This window comes from Varroa destructor, unplaced genomic scaffold (genome assembly GCF_002443255.2).
Source record: "Varroa destructor unplaced genomic scaffold, Vdes_3.0 BEIS01000003.1, whole genome shotgun sequence".
NCBI lineage: Eukaryota > Metazoa > Arthropoda > Arachnida > Mesostigmata > Varroidae > Varroa > Varroa destructor.
Window position 1 is genome coordinate 23,204,972 of NW_019211456.1, and position 13,402 is coordinate 23,218,373.

General features: G+C 41.3%; 1 long non-coding RNA gene across 3 annotated transcripts in view; it reads left to right on the forward strand.

Moving 5' to 3' along the window:
- The first annotated feature begins 12,139 nt into the window (after positions 1-12,139).
- Positions 12,140-13,402, forward strand: part of LOC111247102 (uncharacterized) — a 72,997-nt gene continuing 71,734 nt past the window's right edge. For all 3 annotated transcript variants that reach the window (XR_015323057.1, XR_015323058.1, XR_015323059.1), the window contains exon 1: positions 12,140-12,391. This is a non-coding gene — a long non-coding RNA (uncharacterized LOC111247102). The remainder of the gene's footprint in view (positions 12,392-13,402) is intronic.

The following is a 13,402-nucleotide window of genomic DNA, read 5'->3' on the forward strand; positions in this document are numbered from 1 at the left end:
GCAAGATCAACGAACATGGGCACGTTTGATCGGGAAAATGTAGATCGTTTGATAGACATTGTGATAACTTTATTAGAGAAAGTTTTTTGTGTGACTTGTGTGGGCATTGGCCAACTTTTGCAGCAGGCAAGCGATGATTGCCTACTCATTGAGATTGAAAGCTCATCCGAGTAAATGGCGGTAGGCATATGCATGACCTCTCAAGGTCACGTTAAGGCGAGAGAAGGAGGACAACCTCCATACGTTTCGTAAAGAGGGCAAATGTCCAAGTAGCTAATGCATAACACGCTTATCCGGGCCTTGCAGTACCGTAAAGCTGTTTGAATAATGATAGTAATAGTTGTTGCCTGACTAACGGCATAGTAGTCTTTACATTTGTACATGAGGCAAAGTTATCCTAATATGATCGATATATGCAGAAAAACAAGAGAACAGCAAGATAACCTATGATATCCAATGAAACTCCATGGTGTGACACCACTGACTGATATTTGTCCTTACTGCATTTTAGCAAGATATGTGCCGCGTTGAGATTTAGAAGGCGTCTTGCACAAAGGGCACAAACGCATTTCTGTATTGAAGATTTCTTAGGTGTGTCTTTGGGCATTCGTTAGGGTCTGGGGTAGCGATACAAAACTGTTTCTATAATCATTCTTATTGTGATACTTAGTAATAATGATTTCAGTGATTGAAGAACCTTTGTTGTATCTTCTCATATAAAGACAAGTAGTTTTCATGAAAGCCTTGTTCTTCGAATGCGGTCGATTCCATATAGATGACTTAGTATCAAGTTCATGCCGTTATCGCGATTACCCCTCTTCACAACAAATCCACATACGTTGACGAGTTTAGATTCAGCTACTATAATCCGTACGTCAATCAATCTGTATTCAGGTTGGTTTCTATCTATGATTATATCATTTATATTTAGCACGAAAGGAACAGTAACACTTTTTACAAATAATAGTATATTTTAATTACATCAATTTTGAAGATTGGAAAAGTCGAAATTTAATCCGCATACAGGATAAATTGCTAATTTGTTTACAAAAGATTATTTTTGTTAATTTTCAGTGAATATGAGCGTATATGATCAATTTCTTCAAGCTTTATAGTTTCTATTATGCTCTAAATAGAAGTATGATAGAAAATACTGAATTGTTGTGTTCTACATAGACATTTGTTTGTGCATTGCAATCTAATGTTGGTGCCGAATGTGCACCAACATTAGATTAAGAAACAAATGATCTCAAAATATAAATTCGATAGAAATTAAATAGCCGTGCAATTTTGAACGTTCAGAATTGGCTTCACAAAAAAAACAAATAGGAATTGTCACAATAAATAGTCACCAAACGCATTGTAACAAGATTTAAACTAAGAAAAAAAAAACAAAGAAATGTAATACTTTTGTTCAAGTAAACATTGATTTGGCTCTTTTGTATCGAACAAACAATTGCCAATCGCAGACTAACACAAAATCAACTTAATCCATTTATATTTTATGAAGCTCGTTTTCCTTGCGAGTAAAAATCATAATAGCTCAGGTTGCTCAATCTGCCACTATGAAGCAATTCACGGCTATATCTGCTTATGAAATCTATCTATTCTAGCTCCACAGTGCTGGGATTCATCTTAAAAAGGGGTAACACCGAAGTGAAGCTAAATTTCCCGCATATTTTTCGGATCGTAAGTAGTAAGACAAGTGGTTGTCTGTTCCATAGGAAAATAAATGTTTGCATTTTCGACCTTCTCACCCGCCAACAATGTTTTTCTTATAGTAAACATTTAATGCAAGCATCTAATCAGCGTGTGTATTTGTTCGTATTGTATTTCACCTTAAACATTTATCAAGATGTTCTTGTCGATCTGATTGCTCCACGTATCCTTAGATCTCGCTCTAATCGCATTGTCACTTTATGCTTCTCTTTCTTTCTCCTATTCGCAGCTAAATACGATGGACGTATCTGGCTGGACATAATAGATAGCTTCTGCATTGACCTAGCTGGCTGCATGCTTGGCCTAGCAAGTCGGCGACCGCGCGGCATGGGACTAATTCTAGGACTTGGCCGTCGAGAGGGTTCCAGCAAATCCCAACTAGAGTTAGTCGAAGTAGCCCGAGATAAACCCAGCCACGTGGCGGCAACCCGCTTCGCTGCCATCTCATAGACAGGAATTGCCTTCGCCATTTATTGAACGGCATGTGATGAGGTCGTTGAGGTTTTTTCAGACGGACAGACCGATCCTCGGCGGGAGACAGTCGACGGAAGAACCAAAGGACGAACTATCGTTGTTGTTTTCCCTAGATGGGCTCCGTTTTGCCCTTCCGAATTCCCTAGAGGGCCATAACATTCATTCAATGGCCAGTGAGTGCCATCAGGCTACCGCTAGTTATAACGACTAGCGTCAGGACGACTGAACACAAGCACACAAGACGGTTCGATTTGAACGGGACGCGTCCAAAGCAATTTCGCCGTTGGAGGTTGGATGTGTGGGGGTACCACGGAGCTTTCTGTCGAGTTCTTGGTGGTCCTTTCGACCGCCCCCTTCAAGGCTCCATCAAATCTCTTCATCCCTCCTTCGCTCACCGACTCCACCTCATTGAGAACCAATTCGTTACCCGCTCAACTGCAACAACGATGTTCACCGGCTATGTAGCACAAGCTACTAAACGCAGAGGAATCGACAACTGCGCTCGCTGACAACGAATAATGGTCCTCGACTGACTCGGCCGCCACTCCCGCTACGCAGTTCGATGCTCTTCAGGCACTGCAGGCGACGGTGAGGTGTTTGGCTCTCTTTAAGGCGATGCTTGACGCGAACGGGCTGGTTGGCACATCTGCTTGTGCTCCTTTATTTTTCTCTGCAAAAAAGTTTCTCCAGTTGAATAGAGTGTTTGGCTGACACCCTGCCCGTTCGTATCTTTGTCGAGTTTGTTCATCAGCTCTTGGGTCGGTCGTCGATGCTTACAACGTCGTATTCCTCCGTTCAACGACGATAAAGACCACTGGGGGTTGCGGGAAGGCAGTGTCGGCTACAGTTGTGCTGACAGGAACAGAAGCGGAGGGGGGCAAAAGCTTGCAAGGAGTCCTTCACTGTCACCTCCTGTAATCCAGTGGCTGAGGTCGGAAGAATGGCGTGGGAATCGACTGATATCACCGGTATCATCTACCATATGAACAGCTGCGCAACAACCCATTCATTTCCGATGAAAAAGTCGAAGTGAGAAAACCTAGGAACCTAGATTCGCGTTCATGCCTAAATTAGGCTGAAACGAGGGAGTACCGTGCGTGGTCCTTTTAAACAATGGAAATGAAAAGAACATGTTGCAGCAGAACAGAAAGAATCAATTAAGGGTTGGTTGTCAATGTCCTATGAGCATTCTACACTATTCCGTTGTTTATTTATGGGCTTCATTGTTGACGCGCACTCGTACATGAGCAGACTTCATCATTAACTAAAGATCTTTATCAAATTCACTGTGTAAATGAAAAGCTAGTTAGTATATTGTGCTGGAAGAAATGAAGTGCATGATTTGCGAGGACGCTTCAAATAACACTCAAGTACCCTTATATAAATATTTCAAATGTGAATATGCTGTAGAACTTAGAATACATTTAAAGGGTCACGCATAATGCTTTACTTTGGATGGATACAATTTTTAAATCTTGCAAAGCAGCTATCTGCCTACCATCTCTAAAGTAGATCTCAGACTGACTGGAGGCGCTTCGTTCAACTTTATAGCGCCTAATGTTTTCTTGGCAGACCTCTCGAAGATGTAGTTAATCCGCGATACCAATCTCTTTATTGACACAGTAAACGGATCATTTCCTTAACCGCCACGTGGTGCTACTGCCTTTTGAAAAATACCGTATTGGCCCACACATATTATATAGCCTATAACGTGCGTATGTATTTATTTAATTATCGATTGCGTTTTACCGTATACGCAAACTAATATGTGCTCGTAAATACATGTAACTTACCAGTTTGTCGCCAGAACTAATCAAGTTGGGCCTTGAACGTCCTAAGCAACTAGCGCTAGTTTTCTAATAAACGAGGCACGCACCTGGCAACATTCTAGCATCAGTTCAAACCAGACTTATAGCAATTTGTATTTGGTTAGAAAAAAAGAGTTGACAATGCGTATGCATCATACGCGACACTCTCAGGAAGAATGAAAAATAGGACATTTCATCGCATACTAGGGTGTTCTGTCTATAGTTATAACCGTAACATCTTTCTTAATGTGTGAAAAAGATTTAAACGGTGCTGGGTATTGACTAAACTTTCGTTAGTAGATTCTAAGCTCGTCTCAAAATAATTGGAGCACACTTGAGATCGAGTTTACATTCCAGGATTGAGCTACGTTCCTAGCGATACAACGTCTAAAGGATAATGATGCATGTTTATCACACTTTTATATAAAACAGTTTAGACCGGTTAGTCCACGTACAGGGTAAACTCGCTTTAAATATGAGTCTAATTTCGGACTTCGGTTTTTTATTTACTTGCTTAGAATGATGAGGACTATCACGTGCAGACTCCTACGCACGTTCCACCATGCACGCTTTATACATGTACTACTTTCTACAATAAAGTGGCAATAATATTAGCTGCGGAAGAAGACATCCATTGCCTCTTTCCTCCGTTAGCTTGTCCAAATGCCCGAAGCGATGCGTCACTGTCGTGATCTTAACGATGATTACGATCATCGCAAGGCCAATGCAATGCAACACCGAAAGAAAGTAACTTGTAGAGTACGTTGTTGTGCTCTTATAGCCAACCGTCTAACGGGACCTACGTCACGGGACGTATTTCGGCAAATTAACAATTACAGAGGGAACACGTTGCGTGTCGCGCCGCGCGCAAAGACTAATGGCTAGATTATTGATAAATGCTGCCGAGCTTGTTCGTATGCGGCGCCTGTGATTACTTCGATGGCTCCCATTCTTTTGCTCCGTTTGTTTCCTTCTATTGTTGTTGTTGCCTGAATGAATGTGGACCGGCAGCCGAATGCGATAGGAGAATAGAGCCTGCCACCGGCTGGAAATGGCAATCTACTATTGCTCATTGTTTTTGCTGGGTCGTTTAGGGGGTTACGCTGCGACAATCTGACGTCATAGATAATCGATAAGAGCTCCGAACAGTTAATATGGCACCAATATGAGCCTAATCGGCGTAATGACGCCGAGATACGTGAGAAAGCTAGAAAGCTACCAATTCATTGATGACCGTTGCACAGTTGTTACTAATTGATGACATGTAATAGTGGAAGGGCTTTCTTGAAAATGCTGTTTTCTAGGATACTTATAGCACACTTTTAAGCTGTAGGGTTTGATGAGAGTCTGCAGTATTTACCTGTCGATAAAGAAATATCTGTAGGCTTAGAATTTGCTGATGGATGTAGGCTCCTCTATATCAATAATGCGTACTAAAACACTTCACGCAAACTAGTCACATTTAGTTGTGAACTAATTGCCCCTTAGCAGATTAGTAAACGCCAATCACAATGTAGATTTTTACAGCGAGACTAGTATTATAAGACAGCTTCGTATAAGTCGCGTGTCCAAGTCTGAATCTCCGTACAAAATGTCTTTATGTAGATCTCCCCTAAAAAGAGGTACGATTTCCACAATGGTAAATTTATATCCGAGTCAGAAATCTATCGATGTGCGGTTCTTCTGAGGTAGAGTAAATGTGAAAAATGCATAAACGATAGAGTAAGCCGAAACTTACTGAAGATTGAGGCTTGAATGACGCAGTGAATATGAAGTTTTCGAGAAACGATCAGCGTGACTAAAGCACAGAAAAATGTCTTCTAGAAGAGGAAAAATACCCAACCAGTACCAAGGCAGAGCGACGCGTGTCGAGGGCACGTGGCGCTACAAGTCCGAGGGCGCACATCCCATAGCTTCCGTAGTAGTCCTCCGATAGCTTTAGGGGGTCGGCTATGAAATACTTCTGACAGAATATCGGCTCAACGAAATCTATAAGCTAATATCCCCAGCATTGAAAATCTTCTCCATTTTTGTTTATATATTTGATTAGCATAGGCATTTATATTTCTGACAGAAAAACAAATAATTAATTAATCTATGATTACCTTTTAGTAAATGTTTAAATTGTAACAGTACAACTGTAAGCCGACTTCGAGCAGAGAGAAAGAGCGCTTTGTACTTCTCAATCTTTGACGTTTGCTTGCTGAACATAACATAAAACAACTGATTAATAACTACAGAGTATTTTTATAGCATCTGGGATCGGTACGACTTTCTCTATTAGGGCAGGAAGAAAAATTTTTTCGGTAGGCTCTTGCGTGTTTCTTGCGCAAACGTCGTTCACAGCGTGAAGCAGATGCCTTACACTTTAGACAGTTCTCTTACTTTCCGTTCTATTAGCAGAGCAAAAATGAGAAAGTATGAAGAGGGTTTTATGTACTTGTGGCAGATCGTTCAATTGCCGGCCTGTTGGATAGATGCACTTACGACTAGGACGCTTCTAAGTGAATCAGGCACGCTTAGGTTATGTAAGACATCTCACCTCTTCTAGGTTTGAATTCGGTAGTGAAAAGGTAGTGAACTTTAGTTGGTATTCGGCTGTGGTTTGTGGAGCGCTCAAGCAGGGACATGTTGAGAACTGACAAGGAGAGACGAGTTAGTCATGAATGGTTGCATATTTTTTCTGGCCGAACTCGGCCAGTGAAATGGCTCCATAAGTGATTCCCTAGTGGGGTCCCTGACACTACTGCTATAAGCGCAGTCGGTCGTGCAGGCAGGATCCAACAGGGAACACGAGTCAAGGTAGAGAGACTGCACAGAAGAGTAGCATGTCCATTCTCGCAAATGATCCGCCTACCCGACGGTTTGTGCACCCAGATGCCGACGATGGCGCTGTTATCGCCGGTTGAAAAAACCAATTTAAAGAATACCTCACGTTAGCCGGGAACCACAATGAAAAGAAAATATCACAGGTTCAAACGCGTAGTAAAGTTCACCCTGAATCTGATTTGTTATGAAATACAAGCTAGAGAGTTGACGACCAGGGCAAAGTTGGGCTTGAACATGTACTACTGTCGTTCGGGTATTGCCAACGTCTCAGAAAAGCTGTCACAACGTGACTGGCTTTAACCCATACTGGGACAGAACTCTATACACATTATCACTAATAGGTCATTTTTTTTACGTTTAAGGGTTGCTTATGAGCTGGCCCAGAACGTCTGGCCAGAACTCGTTGCAAGAGTCTATGTGGTCCGAAGCAATTATCATACACAACCATAGTCTGTAGTAGTAGTAGGACCAAGAGCTTCGTAGCGAGTAATATATTTGTTATAGAGCTATTAGCTAAAAGAGCTTTTGACTTTAATTCGAAAGGCTTAATCGAAGCCTTTTAAAAGCTCAATACAGTGTTCTATATGTTACTTGCATAATAATAAAAAACCGATGCTTTAATATTGAACACGCATGTTCCACCGAGAAGGCCATGGGTAAAAACTAATTGTATTCATTTATTTTTATAAGCATCGTTCAGTTCTAGTAGACAAGACGGTATAACCACCATAATGAAGGTGTCTACATGCGTCAATGATCTATCGATGTCATTGGGGGCGACAGGGGGTTGCGCTGCAGCAGTAAAGATAGCAGATTCGTTGAACACTGCACACAACTATCTGTTTGTCCTTTGTAATCGTTCTCACCTAATAATTATAGTAATGAAGTTGACGTTTCGGAGAGTTCATTAGGTAGTTCCAAAATATATGTGGAATAGAATAAAAACATTGCCTACAGCATAATAGAAAGAGCGTTCCTTTCTGAGCTGTCAATCTCTAGATCAAGAAATTGTCAAAAACATGAAAGGCGACTCTCGTATAAACTTACGTTACTAGAAATTCTGTCAATTTTGATGAATGATGATAAACACTGTCAGTATATATTCAAATGTTCGAAGCGATCGAAGTCTAGAATATGCTTCAGATTCTATAGTACTAAAAATATGCCCTATTTGCCGGACCGCATGACTTGCGACGTCCGACGTGGAAAGCTTACGGTCCCATGAAAAGATTGGCGAAGTTTTCTAGAGGCATAACGTAATGGGCATTTAGCGACCAACTGATTCCGTCTGGTACGCGTGCGTCTAGTCTAACGTGATCCCATTAAAGTGACTAACAATGAGACAATTTGCTTTTCACCATGTCCCTATAAGGGTTCGTCATGTGGGTGTTTGAACAACGAATTTGCCAAAAATAGGAGGTTGTTAGGATTTTAATTGTAGCCACTAACCTATACAGATCTCACGTTCCGTTAACGAAAGTCCTTCTTTACTTTTCGTAGCTTTGTCGCTTCGCGTTTTAGTTTTTACGACCATTCAAACATTCAGATGACATTATGATAAATTGGCGTCGTGGTAGTAGGCACAAAGAAATCGTGCTTAATCCGCACTTACACTTCGCCCAGCAGATCCGTTATCATCGGGGCTGATTGTTGTTTGGAATGGAACTCGAGTCTGCAAAGATGTCGGGGATGTCGTTGGACGATTAATGAAATCATCCAGACGAATGAAAGTGCACCGTTGTGTGGCGGCCACCGTAAGCTTAAGTGAGAATCTACGTTTTTACCAAGTTGCATATATAAAACATTAAAAAATGTTTATGTAGACATTATCAGCATTCAGTTTCACAAAGTGATATGCAGCTCCTGACATTGTATGTGATTACATGTTAATTACCCGACTCGTTAAAGCGAAAAGTTGAAGCACGCCCTATCGGTTGCATTTACCGCTGATGCTAAAACTGAAAATGCCTTTCAGGTCTTGTGATCGGTCGGCAGGTGCGACCGAATCCTGTTTCTAAATAACGGGAACAAGCCATCATGGCATAAATATCATTCACGCTTGTCGTTCATTAGATGTTTACATGGCCACTGTCAAAGACTTTTCATAATGATACAGCAGTTTAATATGCAATATGCCAAGGTGATCTACTGCTGACCGTCGAGAGGGTACGTACTTCGACCCAGCAACTTACGGCCTAGTGTTTCTGAAAATAAACTATGCGTATTGTTGTGGCACCGCAGCTGGCGTCGTCCTTATTTACGTCAGTATCAGTTAGTGAGTCCTATCCAAATTATTTATGCGTGCCTATGTACAGCCGAAACTGCGCGATGTCAAAATTAATTACAAGCTCAGCACGCCTGATCGTCCCCAGCAGACCCGTGCAGCTTACCGTTAGTCAATAGTAATAGGCCTGGCACGCCTCATTTCGCACCGTACCCATAGATTTCATGTCCTGAAAGCTATGCGCATATCATTGTTTGTGTAAAGCTTAAAGGATCAGGAATGATGACCAAGCTATGCTTAATCGATAATTTCATCGCAAGCTGAGCAGGCGACGTTCGGTAGTCGCGTTGCGATCAAGGTGGAACGCTGCCGCGTTGCACCACTAATGAAACGATGGGAATAAAAACATCTTCCTAAATAATTACGCATCCATTAAAAACACTTACTAACTAACTAAGAAGTTGAATTTCAACTTGTTTCATGTAACCAGCGTGTCTTCAATAAACTGAAAAAAGACTATTGGGTTCAATTCAACTACTTATTTGGTGGATTTGGCCGTATTTCGTAGCTATGGCGAACGCTTGTTCCTTGCCTATTAAGCGCGTAATCTATGTAATCCACTCTCAGGCAGTATGTAAAAATCAAGCCTCACTCAACTGGATACTATTTTTAATCACCTTTGATGTTAGTGCCATTCCCATAACGACGCAGCTTAGTAACACCTGTTCGCAATTGTCTCGGGACACGTATTCTTGTTTTTGTCAGTTAGAACATGGCCGCGAAACAGAAAGGCGAAATTTAATCGGCGACGTGTTTCGAATCACACAACCTATACTCGCTATACAATATAGGACCTATACTCGCATGCGCCAGTATAACTATCAAGGGTAATGGAAATACATTCCATGTTTCGGCCTGTGCGACGGACACCGCCAGCAAAAGAGCGTGACTCGTCTGACTTGTATTATCGCCCTGATCCGAGGACACGAAGCGGTCAAAGTCATGGAAACAATAATCTTGTATATTCGAGTAAAATTTACTCGGATCCTGAATCCAAACAGCAAACGAATAATCAATTTTTTTTTCGCTTTCGTTACACAATACTCGCTTTTAAAATTAACATTCCATGAGCGACAGACCTCATTCGTAACCTTCATAACCTGCAGAAATAGGCCTCGATTAAGTATCGGCAAAGAATGTACGATGTAGATTTATTACCAGATGGACTACTTTCCGGTCTAAGTGATGCGCGGTCTGCTTTAAAATGTCCACATCTGCACTCCGTGATCGATGCGTTTATTAATTGACTGTTCATCAGGTTTGAGCATAGAATTACTGCAAATGGAATAAATTGAAAATAAATATAATACATTCTTTCTCATAATAGAAACAGCAAAGACAAAGGACAACAGTAGACTCCTATTTGAATTTACCTTTATACCATCGGTCCTACCGGCCAGGCAACTCCTGAAAACATATCGACTTAGACCTACAGAGATATAACAAGGATAGTTATACTAAGATGCTATTAGTCTAGAAGCCAACGGCACCCGTGGTGCTTCATGTCACATATGATTTATAAATATACAATATATTGTTCGGTGTTTATGTCCGGGTGTTATGTCATGTATAGAGGTACGTTACAATACAATGACGCTATATAACATAACACCCAGCATTAATCTGTTTGTGGTTGTGGCTGCCTACTACATTAGCTTAATGGCCTCCTACTGAAATTGCTGATCCGAAAATCCAGTGACAGAAAGACACAACCAAGCTGACGGGTTTTTCCTAAGACTTCGTCTTATAGCGACCCAGCTCTTGCTCTGTGTCATACTATTTATAACAAACGTACAGCTAGTAGATAATAGAGCATCTTTCTGGTAAAGAAATCTGTTTTGGTGCAGAGTTAGTCATGTGCGAAAAATAGGATGATGTTTTCCACAGGAAACGTAAACGAAGGGATTATTTGAAGCCCAGAGAAGTAAATACGTTTTCAGACGTATCTGAACGGGATCCAAACGAGTCCGATCACGTCATGCGTATAGCATTAAGGCGAAGACCGTCTTATCTTGGTGCCTTACTCGCGCGTTACGGAAATGTGAACGTGAGCGGCCGCAGGCTGAGCCGCGTTGTTATGAGCTAGATTGAGAAACGTATCTAGCGGTAAAAGCTCACTCTTAAGGGCGTAATTTTTGTCGGCATGTACAGATTATTATCTGGATATAATATCACACAACTCTTGTCACTGATTTCTACTAATGTTTTCACCAAAGACCCTAATAGGGTCATTCTTTGCCTTTAATTAATACCGCTGTAGTTTGCGCGTGCAGTACACTAGATATGTATGGTAGAACATCAAATGTTTAGTTCTCAAAGTTATGATCCGATGTTGGGCATCAACACTCTTGCGGATCTGAGAAGGCAATGTTTACTATAAGGGTAAGCCGATGACTGTTAAACAGATGAAACGGTTTTAGCAAATCTTATTTGCTAGCCTTCTTTTGTGTCGTATATGATCAATACCTTTTCTCCATATGAGCAAAAGTTCTCAAAGCGATTACTACTCTTTTGTTGTTCTTGGCTGAACAACTAACTTACAATGTATAAATTAAAGGTAATCCATTAATAGTTGCTCGCTTGTTCCGGATCTCTTTCGGCTCGGATATTACGTACCGACTCAGAGTAATCAATGATTGTACTTTACGAAGACCGACAACTTTCAGCGGCAGTAACTAGTGTTGAACAGGCTGGCGAAATGTATGTTGTTGACGATTACAGAGAATGGTGCGTCTGTGCATGAGTGCTTTACCCGCACGACGTATTTCGATCAGCCTCTGCAGCAACAAATGTTCTGCGGTAATGCTGAAGGAAACGCAAAAAAGGGGCGCCATTGACGTTACTGTAGTAGCATTGAAGCTTTAAGCTTTACTATAGGGTGCCATTAAGCGTAAGGCCTAAAAAAGTACTATCCTAACGTGTGAGCTTCGTCTTCGTGGCAACAGCAGTAGCGTCTCCGGATCCCCTCATAAACGTGTCGCTAGAGCTTAGTTTTACGATTATCCTCGGCCAATGCGCCGCCGCTTGCCGTTAGCCACCGCTATCCCGGCAGCTGCCTTCTTTGTTGTTGTCCTCGTTAGAACTTTTCTTCGTCGGTGTTTCTTGCATTAGGTAACTTGCGTGCCGGGACTCATGCAGTGCGGCTGACTGTATCAAGATGTCCGCTTGTGAAGCAGGTCCATATCAAGCAGCGATGCAAAGAACCAGTGACAGCGGCATCAGACCCAACCAGGTCCAGCTTATGGAGACGGTGGCTAGCTCCTTCCGAGAATCACAGGTAACAGTCTGTTCCGACGCCTTTTTTTATGCTATAAAGGCTGTAGTGGAGGCCATAGGAAAATAGTTGCGTGAAAAGGACGAACATTAGAAAAAACCCGCACAAGACGCGTGGCCAATAAAAGAAAGTTACCACATGAAGGTATTAACATTTTCGAGAAAATGAACAATTTGGTTCATTCATTCTTTAAACGCACGTGTAGGATACAATAGGAAATCGGTTTCAGCTTTGAAGGAGATTAAGCAAACGATGACTCAGTGAAAAAAGATTCGAGATAAAGATAGATACAGTCATTGTGCGGTAGAAAAATAATGAGTGTTTACAAAACAATTTCATTTATAATTATTAACGATTAGGCTGCATTCGAGTGAAAGTGAATTTCAGATCAGAAATAGATTATTCGTTACTCACTCGTATCCAAATTCGTTGTTTTTTTTTGCAATTATAGCTAGTTTATATTCTAATCTTTTTGTTTGTCTAGTTTGAATGTAAGCTTTTGCTTGTCCTACAATGTGACATTTCATTTGAGAGTGACTCCAAAAATTAATGGCGGTTCAACCACCCTCGTGGAAAAATTTATTATAAACACACCCCAGGATATAAATTTTCCTTCTCGAACTAAATCTTTGCTATAGTGGTCTAGTTCCAAGACCACTTCTTTAATGCTTTCCGTGGGTGTCTCTACTTCCCCCGGGGGTGTTGTAAAAGCATCTCATGTGAGTCACGTTGAACTGTTACGAAACATTGGTCGATACTTACGTATATACTCGAGCAGTTCTCGTAACGGTTTTGACTAGCTTGATCTACTTTAGTCTTATATGACAATACGGGTTATTATTTACTACGATCGCATCCTATCAGGAACAATTTATCTGTGACGAAAGTAGCTCATCTTGCCGTAGTCTCAGCCTAATTAGAAAAATCAGGACAAACACCGAAATATATTTAATAAAGAGAAGAGAAACAGTCATTGCTATAATTAATACGGCCGTTGACGATACGAATTTCGGT